At 46.1% G+C, this 11,610-nt stretch overlaps 23 non-coding genes and 12 pseudogenes across 23 annotated transcripts; all 35 read left to right on the forward strand.

The window, feature by feature from the left end:
- Positions 1 to 97: 97 nt before the first annotated feature.
- LOC122072350 lies at positions 98 to 216 on the forward strand (annotated as a pseudogene).
- Positions 217 to 430: 214 nt separating this feature from the next.
- Positions 431 to 549, forward strand: LOC122072328. The gene has a single exon (XR_006138389.1). It is a non-coding gene; the product is annotated as a 5S ribosomal RNA (ribosomal RNA).
- A 214-nt stretch (positions 550 to 763) lies between these two features.
- LOC122072359 lies at positions 764 to 882 on the forward strand (annotated as a pseudogene).
- A 215-nt stretch (positions 883 to 1,097) lies between these two features.
- On the forward strand, positions 1,098 to 1,216 carry LOC122072343. The gene has a single exon (XR_006138404.1). It is a non-coding gene; the product is annotated as a 5S ribosomal RNA (ribosomal RNA).
- A 213-nt stretch (positions 1,217 to 1,429) lies between these two features.
- Positions 1,430 to 1,548, forward strand: LOC122072378 (annotated as a pseudogene).
- Positions 1,549 to 1,762: 214 nt separating this feature from the next.
- Positions 1,763 to 1,881, forward strand: LOC122072351. Its single transcript, XR_006138406.1, has one exon. It is a non-coding gene; the product is annotated as a 5S ribosomal RNA (ribosomal RNA).
- A 215-nt stretch (positions 1,882 to 2,096) lies between these two features.
- LOC122072341 lies at positions 2,097 to 2,214 on the forward strand. The gene has a single exon (XR_006138402.1). It is a non-coding gene; the product is annotated as a 5S ribosomal RNA (ribosomal RNA).
- Positions 2,215 to 2,429: 215 nt separating this feature from the next.
- LOC122072534 lies at positions 2,430 to 2,548 on the forward strand. The gene has a single exon (XR_006138544.1). It is a non-coding gene; the product is annotated as a 5S ribosomal RNA (ribosomal RNA).
- Positions 2,549 to 2,763: 215 nt separating this feature from the next.
- LOC122072529 lies at positions 2,764 to 2,882 on the forward strand. Its single transcript, XR_006138539.1, has one exon. It is a non-coding gene; the product is annotated as a 5S ribosomal RNA (ribosomal RNA).
- Positions 2,883 to 3,096: 214 nt separating this feature from the next.
- On the forward strand, positions 3,097 to 3,215 carry LOC122072441. The gene has a single exon (XR_006138456.1). It is a non-coding gene; the product is annotated as a 5S ribosomal RNA (ribosomal RNA).
- A 215-nt stretch (positions 3,216 to 3,430) lies between these two features.
- On the forward strand, positions 3,431 to 3,549 carry LOC122072510. The gene has a single exon (XR_006138521.1). It is a non-coding gene; the product is annotated as a 5S ribosomal RNA (ribosomal RNA).
- A 215-nt stretch (positions 3,550 to 3,764) lies between these two features.
- LOC122072503 lies at positions 3,765 to 3,882 on the forward strand. The gene has a single exon (XR_006138516.1). It is a non-coding gene; the product is annotated as a 5S ribosomal RNA (ribosomal RNA).
- A 215-nt stretch (positions 3,883 to 4,097) lies between these two features.
- On the forward strand, positions 4,098 to 4,216 carry LOC122072535. Its single transcript, XR_006138545.1, has one exon. It is a non-coding gene; the product is annotated as a 5S ribosomal RNA (ribosomal RNA).
- Positions 4,217 to 4,431: 215 nt separating this feature from the next.
- LOC122072337 lies at positions 4,432 to 4,550 on the forward strand. Its single transcript, XR_006138398.1, has one exon. It is a non-coding gene; the product is annotated as a 5S ribosomal RNA (ribosomal RNA).
- Positions 4,551 to 4,764: 214 nt separating this feature from the next.
- On the forward strand, positions 4,765 to 4,883 carry LOC122072502. Its single transcript, XR_006138515.1, has one exon. It is a non-coding gene; the product is annotated as a 5S ribosomal RNA (ribosomal RNA).
- Positions 4,884 to 5,097: 214 nt separating this feature from the next.
- On the forward strand, positions 5,098 to 5,216 carry LOC122072377 (annotated as a pseudogene).
- A 215-nt stretch (positions 5,217 to 5,431) lies between these two features.
- Positions 5,432 to 5,550, forward strand: LOC122072352 (annotated as a pseudogene).
- A 214-nt stretch (positions 5,551 to 5,764) lies between these two features.
- LOC122072517 lies at positions 5,765 to 5,883 on the forward strand. Its single transcript, XR_006138528.1, has one exon. It is a non-coding gene; the product is annotated as a 5S ribosomal RNA (ribosomal RNA).
- Positions 5,884 to 6,098: 215 nt separating this feature from the next.
- Positions 6,099 to 6,217, forward strand: LOC122072380 (annotated as a pseudogene).
- Positions 6,218 to 6,432: 215 nt separating this feature from the next.
- LOC122072429 lies at positions 6,433 to 6,551 on the forward strand. The gene has a single exon (XR_006138444.1). It is a non-coding gene; the product is annotated as a 5S ribosomal RNA (ribosomal RNA).
- A 215-nt stretch (positions 6,552 to 6,766) lies between these two features.
- On the forward strand, positions 6,767 to 6,885 carry LOC122072348 (annotated as a pseudogene).
- A 215-nt stretch (positions 6,886 to 7,100) lies between these two features.
- LOC122072391 lies at positions 7,101 to 7,219 on the forward strand (annotated as a pseudogene).
- A 213-nt stretch (positions 7,220 to 7,432) lies between these two features.
- LOC122072395 lies at positions 7,433 to 7,550 on the forward strand. Its single transcript, XR_006138413.1, has one exon. It is a non-coding gene; the product is annotated as a 5S ribosomal RNA (ribosomal RNA).
- A 215-nt stretch (positions 7,551 to 7,765) lies between these two features.
- On the forward strand, positions 7,766 to 7,884 carry LOC122072507. The gene has a single exon (XR_006138518.1). It is a non-coding gene; the product is annotated as a 5S ribosomal RNA (ribosomal RNA).
- Positions 7,885 to 8,099: 215 nt separating this feature from the next.
- On the forward strand, positions 8,100 to 8,218 carry LOC122072339. The gene has a single exon (XR_006138400.1). It is a non-coding gene; the product is annotated as a 5S ribosomal RNA (ribosomal RNA).
- Positions 8,219 to 8,430: 212 nt separating this feature from the next.
- LOC122072322 lies at positions 8,431 to 8,549 on the forward strand. Its single transcript, XR_006138383.1, has one exon. It is a non-coding gene; the product is annotated as a 5S ribosomal RNA (ribosomal RNA).
- Positions 8,550 to 8,764: 215 nt separating this feature from the next.
- On the forward strand, positions 8,765 to 8,883 carry LOC122072514. The gene has a single exon (XR_006138525.1). It is a non-coding gene; the product is annotated as a 5S ribosomal RNA (ribosomal RNA).
- Positions 8,884 to 9,097: 214 nt separating this feature from the next.
- LOC122072385 lies at positions 9,098 to 9,203 on the forward strand (annotated as a pseudogene).
- A 215-nt stretch (positions 9,204 to 9,418) lies between these two features.
- LOC122072389 lies at positions 9,419 to 9,537 on the forward strand (annotated as a pseudogene).
- Positions 9,538 to 9,751: 214 nt separating this feature from the next.
- On the forward strand, positions 9,752 to 9,870 carry LOC122072356 (annotated as a pseudogene).
- A 215-nt stretch (positions 9,871 to 10,085) lies between these two features.
- Positions 10,086 to 10,204, forward strand: LOC122072361 (annotated as a pseudogene).
- A 215-nt stretch (positions 10,205 to 10,419) lies between these two features.
- On the forward strand, positions 10,420 to 10,538 carry LOC122072513. Its single transcript, XR_006138524.1, has one exon. It is a non-coding gene; the product is annotated as a 5S ribosomal RNA (ribosomal RNA).
- A 215-nt stretch (positions 10,539 to 10,753) lies between these two features.
- Positions 10,754 to 10,872, forward strand: LOC122072338. The gene has a single exon (XR_006138399.1). It is a non-coding gene; the product is annotated as a 5S ribosomal RNA (ribosomal RNA).
- A 214-nt stretch (positions 10,873 to 11,086) lies between these two features.
- On the forward strand, positions 11,087 to 11,205 carry LOC122072321. The gene has a single exon (XR_006138382.1). It is a non-coding gene; the product is annotated as a 5S ribosomal RNA (ribosomal RNA).
- Positions 11,206 to 11,420: 215 nt separating this feature from the next.
- On the forward strand, positions 11,421 to 11,539 carry LOC122072417. The gene has a single exon (XR_006138433.1). It is a non-coding gene; the product is annotated as a 5S ribosomal RNA (ribosomal RNA).
- Positions 11,540 to 11,610: the final 71 nt, after the last annotated feature.

Consider the following 11,610-nt stretch of genomic DNA (forward strand, 5'->3'; position numbering starts at 1 on the left):
ACCACGATTTTACGAAGGAGAAGTTATATTAATATTTACTTTATAGGCGACTAGCGAGGTTGAATAGCATAAGAGAATGAGGGGGCATAAACTTGGCAGTTGCGATCATACCAGTACTAATGCACCGGATCTCTTCAGAACTCCGCAGTGAAGCGTGGTTGGGCGAGAGTAGTACTAGGATGGGTGACCTTCTGGGAACTCCTCGTGATGCTCCCCTTTTTGTATTCGACCATTTTCTGTGCGGAGCGTGGCGGTGTCATGGGGAGGGGGGATGCGGTGGGAGAAGCCCGTTCGTGCCATGGATAATATATTTTATTATTTTTCTATTTTACGACAATGATTTTACGAAGGAGGAGTTATAATAATATTTAATTAATAGGAGACTAACATGGTTGAATAGCATAAGAGAATGAGGGGGCATAAACTTGGCGGGAGTGATCATACCAGCACTAATGCACGGGATCTCGTAAGAACTTTGCAGTCAAGCGTGCTTGGGCGAGAGTAGTACTAGTATGGGTGACCTCCTGGGAAGTACTCGTGTTGCACCCCTTTTTGTTTTTGAACATTTCTGTCCGGAGTGCGGCGGTGTGATGGTGAAGGGGGATGTGGTGGGAGAACCCCGTTCGCTCCATGGAGTAATATATTTTATTATTTTTCCGTTTTACTTCGATGATTTTACAACGGAGGAGTTATATTAATATTTAATTAATAGGCGACTAGCGTGGTTGAATAGCATAAGAGAATGAGGGGGCATAAACTTGGCGGGTGCAATCATACCAGCTCTAATGCAACGGATGCCATCAGAACTCCGCAGTTAACCGTGCTCGGGCGAGAGTAGTAGTAGGATGGGTGACCTCCTGGGACGTCCTCGTGTTGCACCCGTTTTTGTTTTTAACCATTTTTTGTCTGGAGTGTGGCTGTGTCATGGGGAGGGGGGATGCTGTGGGAGAAGCCCGTTCGTGCCATGGAGTAATATATTTTATTATTTTTCAATTTTACGATGATGATTTTACGAAGGAGGAGTTATATTAATATTTAATTAATAGACGACTAGCGTGGTTGAATAGCATAAGGGAATGAGGGGGCAAAAACTTGGCGGGTGCGATCATACCAGCACTAATGCTCCGGATCCCATCAGAACTCCACGGTTGAGCGTGCTTGGGCGAGAGTAGTACTAGGATGGATGACCTCCTGGGATGTCGTCGTGTTGCACCCATTTTTCTTTTCGACCATTTTCTGTGCGGAGCGCGGCGGTGTCATGGCGAGGGGGCCTACGGTGGGAGAAGCCCGTTCGTGCCATGGAGTAATATATTTTAATGTTTTTCCATTTTATAATGGTGATTTTAGGAAAGAGGAATTATTAATATTTAAGTAATAGGCGACAAGCGAGGTTGAATAGCATAAGAGAATGAGGGGGCATAAACTAGGCGGGTGTGATCATACTAGCGCTAATGCACCGGATCCTTTCAGAACTCTGCAGTGAAGCGTGGTTGGGCAAGAGTAGTACTAGGATGGGAGACCTCCTCGGAAGTCCTCGTGTTGCTCCCCTTTTTGTATTTGACCATTTTCTGTGCGGACCGTGGCGGTGTCATGGGGAGGGGGGTGCGGTGGGCGAAGCCCGTTCGCACTATGGAGTAATATATTTTAATATTTTTGCATTTTACGATGATGATTTTACGAAGGAGGAGTTATATTAATATTTAATTAATAGGCGACTAGCGTGGTTGAATAGCATAAGAGAATGAGGGGGCATAAACTTGGCGGGTGCGATCATACCAGCACTAATGCACCGGATCCCTTCAGAACTCCGCAGTGAAGCGTGCTTGGGCGAGAGTAGTACCAGGATGGGAGACCTCCTGGGAAGTCCTCGTGTTGCACCAATTTTTGTTTTCGACTATTTTCTGTGCGGAGCGCGGCAGTGTCATGGCGAGGGCGCATGCGGTGGGAGAAGTCCGTTCGCCCCACGGAGTAATATATTTTATTATTTTTCTATTTTACTACCATGATTTTACGAAGGAGGAGTTATATTAATATTTAATTAATAGGCGACTAGCGTGGTTGAATAGCATAAGGGAATGAGGGGGTATAAACTTGGCGGGTGCGATCATACTAGCACTAATGCACCGGATCCCATCAAACTCCGCGGTTCAGCGTGCTTGGGCGAGAATAGTACTCAGATGGGTTACCTCCTGGGAAGTCCTCGTGTTGCACCCCTTTTTGTTTTCGACCATTTTCTGGACGGAGCGCGACGGTGTCATGGCGAGGGGGAATGCGGTGGGAGAAGCCCGTTCGCCCCACGGAGTAATATATTTTATTATTTTTCTATTTTACTACCATGATTTTACGAAGGAGGAGTTATATTAATATTTAATTAATAGGCGACTAGCGTGGTTGAATAGCATAAGAGAATGAGGGGGCGTAAACTTGGCGGGTCCGATCATCCCAGCACTAATGCACTGGATCCCTTCAGAACTCCGCAATTAAGCGTGCTTGGGCAAGAGTAGTACTAGGATGGGTGACCTCCTAGGAAGTCCTCGTGTTGCACCCCTTTTTGTTTTCGACCATTTTCTGTGCGGAGCGTGGCGGTGTCATGGGGAGGGGGGCTGCGGTGGGAGATGCCCGTTTGCGCCATTGAGTAATATATTTTATTATTTTTCTATTTTACTACCATGATTTTACGAAGGAGAAGTTATATTAATATTTATCTTATAGGCGACTAGCGAGGTTGAATAGCATAAGAGAATAAGGGTGCATAAACTTGGTGGTTGCGATCATACCAGTACTAATGCACCGGATCTCTTCAGAACTCCGCAGTTAAGCGTGGTTGGGCGAGAGTAGTACTAGGATGGGTGACCTTCTGGGAAGTCCTCGTGATGCTCCCCTTTTTGTATTCGACCATTTTCTGTGCGGAGTGTGGCGGTGTCATGGGGAGGGGGGATGCGGTGGGAGAAGCCCGTTCGTGCCTTGGATAATATATTTTATTATTTTTCTATTTTACGACAATGATTTTACGAAGGAGGAGTTATATTAATATTTAATTAATAGGAGACTAGCGAGGTTGAATAGCATAAGAGAATGAGGGGGCACAAACATGGCGGGTGCGATCATACCAGCACTAATTCACCGGATCCCTTTAGAACTCCGCAGTGAAGCGGGCTTGGGCGAGAGTAGTACTAGGATGGGAGACCTCCTGGGAAGTCCTCGTGTTGCACCCATTTTTGTTTTCGACCATTTTCTATGCGGAGCGCGGCGGTGTCAGGGCGAGGGGGGATGCGGTGGAAGAAGCTTGTTCTTGCCATGGAGAAATATATTTTATTATTTTTCAATTTTACGACGGTGATTTTACGAAGGAGGAGTTATATTAATGTTTAATTAATAGGCGACTAGCGAGGTTGAATAGCATAAGAGATTGAGGGGGCATAAACTTGGCAGGTGCGATCATACCAGCACTAATGCACCGGATCCCTTCAGAACTCTGCTGTGAAGCGTGCTTGGGCGAGAGTAGTACCAGGATGGGAGACCTCCTGGGAAGTCCTCGTGTTGCACCAATTTTTGTTTTCGACTATTTTCTGTGCGGAGCGCGGCGGTGTCATGGCGAGGGCGGATGCGGTGGGAGAAGTCCGTTCGCCCCACGGAGTAATATATTTTATTATTTTTCTATTTTACTACCATGATTTTACGAAGGAGGAGTTATATTAATATTTAATTAATAGGCGACTAGCGTGGTTGAATAGCATAAGGGAATGAGGGGGCATAAACTTGGCGGGTGCGATCATACTAGCACTAATGCACCGGATCCCATCAAACTCCGCAGTTAAGCGTGCTTGGGCGAGAGTAGTACTAAGATGGGTTACCTCCTGGGAAGTCCTCGTGTTGCACCCCTTTTTGTTTTCGACCATTTTCTGGACGGAGCGCGACGGTGTCTTGGCGAGGGGGAATGCGGTGGGAGAAGCCCGTTCGCCCCACGGAGTAATATATTTTGTTATTTTTCTATTTTACTACCATGATTTTACGAAGGAGGAGTTATATTAATATTTAATTAATAGGCGACTTGCGTGGTTGAATAGCATAAGAGAATGAGGGGGCATAAACTTGGCGGGTCCGATCATCCCAGCACTAATGCACTGGATCCCTTCAGAACTCCGCAATTAAGCGTGCTTGGGCAAGAGTAGTACTAGGATGGGTGACCTCCTAGGAAGTCCTCGTGTTGCACCCCTTTTTGTTTTCGACCATTTTCTGTGCGGAGCGTGGCGGTGTCATGGGGAGGGGGGATGCGGTGGGAGATGCCCGTTTGCGCCATTGAGTAATATATTTTATTATTTTTCTTTTTTACTACCATGATTTTACGAAGGAGAAGTTATATTAATATTTATCTTATAGGCGACTAGCGAGGTTGAATAGCATAAGAGAATGAGGGGGCATAAACTTGGTGGTTGCGATCATACCAGTACTAATGCACCGGATCTCTTCAGAACTCCGCAGTTAATCGTGGTTGGGCGAGAGTAGTACTAGGATGGGTGACCTTCTGGGAAGTCCTCGTGATGCTCCCCTTTTTGTATTCGACCATTTTCTGTGCGGAGCGTGGCGGTGTCATGGGGAGGGGGGATGCGGTGGGAGAAGCCCGTTCGTGCCCTGATTAGTATATTTTATTATTTTTCTATTTTACGACAATGATTTTACGAAGGAGGAGTTATATTAATATTTAATTAATAGGAGACTAGCGAGGTTGAATAGCATAAGAGAATGAGGGGGCATAAACTTGGCGGGTGCGATCATACCAGCACTAATTCACCGGATCCCTTCAGAACTCCGCAGTGAAGCGGGCTTGGGCGAGAGTAGTACTAGAATGGGAGACCTCCTGGGAATTCCTCGTGTTGCACCCATTTTTGTTTTTGACATTTTTTTATGCGGAGCGCGGCGGTGTCATGGCGAGGGGGGATGCGGTGGAAGAAGCTTGTTCTTTCCATGGAGAAATATATTTCATTATTTTCAATTTTACGACGGTGATTTTACGAAGGAGGAGTTATATTAATGTTTAATTAATAGGCGACTAGCGAGGTTGAGTAGCATAAGAGATTGAGGGGGCATAAACTTGGCGGGTGGGATCAAACCAATTCTAATGCATTGGATCCCATCAGAACTCTGCAGTTAAGCGTGCTTGGGGGAGAGTAGTAGTAGGATGGGTGACCTCCTGGGAAGTCCTCGTGTTGCACCCCTTTTTGTATTCGACCATTTTCTGTGAGGAGCGTGGCAATGTCATATGGAGGGGGGATGCGGTGGGAGAAGCCCGTTTGCACCACAGAGTAATATATTTTATTATTTTTCCATTTTACGACGATGATTTTACGAAGGAGGAGTTATATTAATATTTAATTAGTAGGCGACTAGTGTGGTTGAATAGCATAAGAGAATGAGGGGGCATAAACTAGGCGGGTGCGATCATACCAGCACTAATGCACCGGATTCTATCAGAACATCGTAGTTAAGCGTGCTTGGGCGAGAGTAGTACTAGGATGGGTGACCTTCTGGGAAGTCCTCGTGTTAAACCCGTTTTTGATTTTGACCATTTTCCTTCCAGAGCGTGGCAGTGTCATGGGAAGGGGGGATGCGGTGGGAGTAGCCCTTTGCGCTATGGAGTAATACGTTTTATTATTTTTCCATTTTACAACGGTGATTTTACGAAGGAGGAGTTATATTAATATTTATTTAATAGGCGACTAGCAAGGTTGAATAGCATAAGAGAATGAGGGGGCATAAATTTGGCGGGTACGATCATACCAGCACTAATGCAACGGATCCCATCAGAACTCCGACGTTAAGCATGCTTGGGCGAGAGTAGTAGTAGGATGGGTGACCTCCTGGGAAGTCCTCGTGTTGCTCCCCTTTTTGTATTCGACCATTTTCTGTGCGGAGCGTGGCGGTGTCATGGGGAGGGGGGATGCGGTGGGAGAAGCCCGTTCGCTCCATGGAGTAATATATTTTATTATTTTTCCATTTTACGACGATGATTTTATGAACGAGGAGTTATATTAATATTTAATTAATAGGCGACTGACGTGGTTGAATAGCATAAGAGAATGAGGGGGCAAAAACTTGGCGGTTGCGATCACACCAGCACTAATGCACTGGATCCCTTCATAACTCCGCAGTTAAGCGTGGTTGGGCGAGAGTAGTACTAGATTGGTTGACCTTCTGGGAAGTCCTCGTGTTGCTCCCCTTTTTGTATTCGACCATTTTCTGTACGTAGCGTGGCGGTGTCATGGGGAGGGGGGATGCTGTGCGAGAAGCCCGTTCGCGGCATGGAGTAATTTATTTTAATATTTTTCCATTTCACAACGATGATTTTACGAAGGAGGAGTTATATTAATATTTAATTAATTGGCGACGAGCGTGGTTAAATTGCAAAAGAGAATAAGGGGGCATAAACTTGGCGGGTGCGATCATACCAGCACTAATGCGCCGGATCCCTTCAGAACTCCGCAGTGAAGTGTGCTTGGTCGAGAGTAGTACTAGGATGGGAGACCTCCTGGGAAGTCCTCGTGTTGCACCCATTTTCGTTTTCGACCATTTTCTGGACGGAGTGCGGCGGTGTCATGGCTAGGGAGGATGCGGTGGGAGAAGCCCGTTCGTGCCTTGGAGTAATATATTTTATTATTTTTCTATTTTACAACGGTGATTTTACGAAGGAGGAGTAATATTAATATTTAGTTAATAGGCGACTACCGAGGTTGAATAGCATAAGAGAATGAGGGGGCATAAACTTGGCGGGTGTGATCAAAGCAGCACTAATGCACCGGATCCTATGAGAACTCCGTAGTTAAGCATGCTTGGGCGAGAGTAGTACTAGGATGGGTGACCTCCTGGGAAGTCCTCGTGTTAAACCCGTTTTTGTTTTTGACCATTTTCTTCCCAGACCATGGCGGTGTCATGGGGAGGGGGGATGCGGTGGGAGTAGCCCGTTTGCGCCACAGTGTAATATATTTTATTATTTTTCCATTTTACGACGATGATTTTACGAAAGAGAAGTTATATTAATATTTAATTAATAGGCGACTAGTGTGGTTGAATAGCATAAGAGAATGATGGGGCATAAACTAGGCGGGAGCGATCATACCAGCACTAATGCACAGGATTCTATCAGAACACCGTAGTTAGGCATGCTTGGGCGAGAGTAGTACTAGGATGGGTGACCTCCTGGGAAGTCCTCGTGTTAAATCGTTTTTTGTTTTTAACCATTTTTTTCCAGAGCGTGGCGGTGTCATGGGGAGGGGGGATGCGGTGGGAGTAGCCCTTTGCGCTATGGAGTAATATGTTTTATTATTTTTCCATTTTACAACGGTGATTTTACGAAGGAGGAGTTATATTAATTTTTAATTAATCGGCGACTAGCGAGGTTGAATAGTATAAGAGAATGAGGGGGCATAAATTTGGCGGGTGCGGCCATACCAGCACTAATGCAACGGATCCCATCAGAACTCCGTAGTTAAGCGTGCTTGGGCGAGAGTAGTACTAAGATGGGTGACTCCTGGGAAGTCCTCGTGCTGCACCCCTTTTTGTTTTCGACCATTTTCTGGACGGAGCGCGGCGGTGTCATGGCGAGGGGGAATGCGGTGGGAGAAGCCCGTTCGTGCCATGGAGTAATATATTTTATTATTTTTCCATTTTACGACGGTGATTTTATGAAGGAGGAGTAATATTAATATTTAATTAATAGGCGACTAGCGAGGTTGAAAAGCATAAAAGAATGAGGGGGCATAAACTTGGCGGGTGCGATCATACCAGCACTAATGCACCGGATCCTATGAGAACTCCGTAGTTAAGCGTGCATGGTCGAGACTAGTACTAAGATGGGTGACCTCCTGGGAAGTCCTCGTGTTGCATCCCTTTTGGTTTTCGACCATTTTCTGGTTGGAGCGCGGCGGTGTCATGGCGAGGGGGGATGCAGTGGGAGAAGCCCGTTCGTGCAATGGAGTATTATATTTTATTATTTTTCCATTTTACGATGGTGATTTTACGAAGGAGGAGTTATATTAATATTTAATTAATAGGCGACTAGCGAGGTTGAATAGCATAAGAGAATGAGGGGGCATAAACTTGGCGGGTGCAATCATACCAGTACTAATGCATCGGATCCCACCATAACTCCGCAGTCAAGCGTGGTTGGGCGAGAGTAGTACTAGGATGGGTGACCTCCTGGGAAGTCCTTGTGTTGCACCCCTTTTTGTTTTCGACGATTTTATATGTGGAGCACGGCGGTGTCATGGCAAGGGGGGATGCGGCGGGAGAAGCCCGTTCGCGCCATGGAAAAATATTTATTATTAGTTTTCCATTTTACGACGATGAATTTACGGAGGAATTATATTAATGTTTAATTAATAGGCTACTAGCGAGGTTGAATAGCATAAGAGAATGAGGGGGCATAAACTTGGCGGGTGTGATCATACCAGTACTACTGCACAGGATCCCATCAGAACTCCGCAGTTAAGCGAGCTTGGGCGAGAGTAGTACTAGGATGGGTGACCTCCTGGGAAGTCCTCAAGTTACTCCCCTTTTTGTATTCGACCATTTTCTGTGCAGAACGTGGCGGTGTATTGGGGAGGGGGGATGCGGTGGGAGAAGCCCGTTTGCGCCACAGAGAATTATATTTTATTATTTTTCCATTTTACGAAGATGATTTTACGAAGGAGGAGTTATATTAGTATTTAATTAATAGGCGACTAGCGTGGTTGAATAGCATAAGAGAATAAGGGGGCATAAACTAGGCGGGTGCGATCATACCAGCACCAATGCAACGGATCCCTTCAGAATTCCGCAGTGAAGCGTGCTTGGGCGAGAGTAGTACTAGGATGGGAGACCTCCTGGGAAGTCCTCGTGATGCACCCCTTTTTGTTTTCGACCATTTTTTGTGTGGAGTTAGGCGGTGTCATGGCGAGGGGGGATGCGGTGGGAGAAGCCCGTTCACGCCATGGAGTAATATTTTTTATTGTTTTTCTATTTTACGACGATGAGTTTACGAAAGACGAATTATATTAATATTTAATTCATAGGTGACTAGCGTGGTTGAATAGCATAAGATAATGAGGGGCATAAACTTGGCGGTTGCGATCATACTAGCACTAATGCACCAGATCCCATCAGAACTCCGCAGTTAAGCGTGTTTGGGCGAGAGTAGTACCACGATGGAAGTCCGCGTGTTGCACCCATTTTTGTTTTCAACCATTTTCTGTGCGGAGCAAGGCGGTGTCATGGCGAGGGGGGATGCGGTGGGAGAAGCCCGTTCGCGCCATGGAATAATATATTTTATTATTTTTCTATTTTACTACCATGATTTTACGTAGAAGGAGTTATATTAATGTTTAATTAATAGGCGACTAGCGTAGTTTAATAGCATAAGAGAATGAGGGGGCATAAACTTGGCGGGTACGATCATATCAGCACTAATGCACCGGATCCCATCAAAACTCCGTTGTAAGGCGTGCTTGGGCAAGAGTAGTACTAGGATGGGTGACCTCCTGGGACGTCGTCGTGTTACACCCCTTTTAGTTTTCGACCATTTTTTGTGCCGAGCGCGGCGGTGTCATGGCAGGGGGGATGCGGTGGGGGAAGCCCGTTCGCGCCACGGGGTAATATATTTTACTATTTTTCCATTTTACTACGATGATTTTACGAAGGAGGAGTTATATTAATATATAATTAAAAGGCGACTAGCGTGGTTGAATAGCATAAGAGAATGAGGGGGCATAAACTTGGCGGGTGCGATCATACCAGAAGTAATGTACCGGATCCCATCAGAACTCCATAGTAAGGCGTTCTTGGGCGAGAGTAGGACTAGAATGGGTGACCTCCTGGGAAGTCCTCGTGTTGCAACCCTTTTCGTTTTCGACGATTTTATGTGCGGAGCGCGGCGGTGTCATGGCGAGGGGGGATCCGATGGGAGAAGCCCGTTCGCGCCATGGAGTAATATTTTTTAATATTTTTCCATTTTACGACGGTGATTTTACGAAGGAGGATTTATATTAATATTTAATTAATAGGCGAGTAGCGTGGTTGAAAAGCATATGAGAATGGGGGGGCATAAACTTGGTGGGTGCGATCATACCAGCCCTAATGCACTGAATCCCTTCAGAACTCCGCAGTTAAGTGTGCTTGGGTGAGAGTAGTACTATGATCGGTGACCTCCTGGGAAGTCCTTGTGTTGCACCCGTTTTTATTTTTGACAATTTTCTGTCCCGAGCGTGGCGGTGTCATGGGGAGGGGGGATGCGGTGGGAGTAGCCCTTGTGCGCCATGGAGTAATATGTTTTATTATTTTTCCATTTTGCTGCGATGATTTTACGAAGGAGGAATTATATTAGTATTTAATTAATTGGCGACTGGCGTGGTAAGATAGCATAAGAGATTGAGGGGGCATAAACATGGAGGGCGTGATCATACCGGCACTAATGCACCGAATCCCATCAGAACTCTGCAGTTAAGCGTGCTTGGGCAAGAGTAGTACTAGGATGGGTAACCTCCTGGGAAGTCCTCGTGTTGCACCCCTTTTTGTTTTTGACGATTTTATGTGCGGAGCGCGGCGGTGTCATGGCAAGGGGGGATGCTGTGGGAGAAGCCCGTTCGCGCCATGGAGTAATATTTTTTATTATTTTTCCATTTTACGACGATGATTTTACAAAGGAGGAATTATATTAATATTTAATTAATAGGCGACTAGCGAGGTTGAATAGCATATGAGAATGAGGGGGCATAAACTTGGCGGTTGCGATCATACCAGCAATAATGCACCAGATCCCATCAGAACTCTGCAGTTAAGCGTGCTTGGGCGAGAGTAGTACTAGGATGGGTGACCTCTTGGGAAGTCCTCGTGTTGCACCCGTTTTTGTTTTTAACAATTTTCTGTCCCGAGCGTGGCGGTGTCACGGGGACGGGGGATACAGTGGGAGTAGCCCTTTGCGCCATGGAGTAATATATTTTATTATTTTTCTATTTTACTACCATGATTTTACGAAGGAGGAGTTATATTAATATTTAATTAATAGGCGACTAGCGTGGTTGAATAGCATAAGAGAATAAGGAGGCATAAACATGGCGGGTGCGATCATACCAGCACTAATGCACCGGATCCCATCCGAACTCCGCAGTTAAGCGTGCTTGGGCGAGAGTAGTACTAGGATGGGTGACCTCTTGGGAAGTCCTCGTGTTGCACCCCTTTTTGTTTTCGACCATTTTCCGTGCGGACCGCGGCGGTGTAATGGGGAGGAGGTATGCGGTGGGAGAAGACCGTTCCCACCACGGAGTAATATATTTTATTATTTTTTCATTTGACGGCGATGATTTTACGAAGGAGGAGTTATATTAATATTTAATTAATCCGCGACTAGCGTGGTTGAATAGGATAAGAGAATAAGGAGGCATAAACTTGGCGGATGCGATCAAACCAGCACTAATGCACCGGATCCCATCTGAACTCCGCAGTTAAGTGTGCTTGGGCGATAGTAGTACTAGGATGGGTGACCTCCTGGGAAGTCCTCGTGTTGCACCCCTTTTTGTTTTCGACCATTTTCCGTGCGGACCGCGGCGGGGTAATGGGGAGGAGGTATGCGGTGGGAGAAGA

Source organism: Macadamia integrifolia, chromosome 2 (assembly GCF_013358625.1).
Source record: "Macadamia integrifolia cultivar HAES 741 chromosome 2, SCU_Mint_v3, whole genome shotgun sequence".
Taxonomy (NCBI): domain Eukaryota; kingdom Viridiplantae; phylum Streptophyta; class Magnoliopsida; order Proteales; family Proteaceae; genus Macadamia; species Macadamia integrifolia.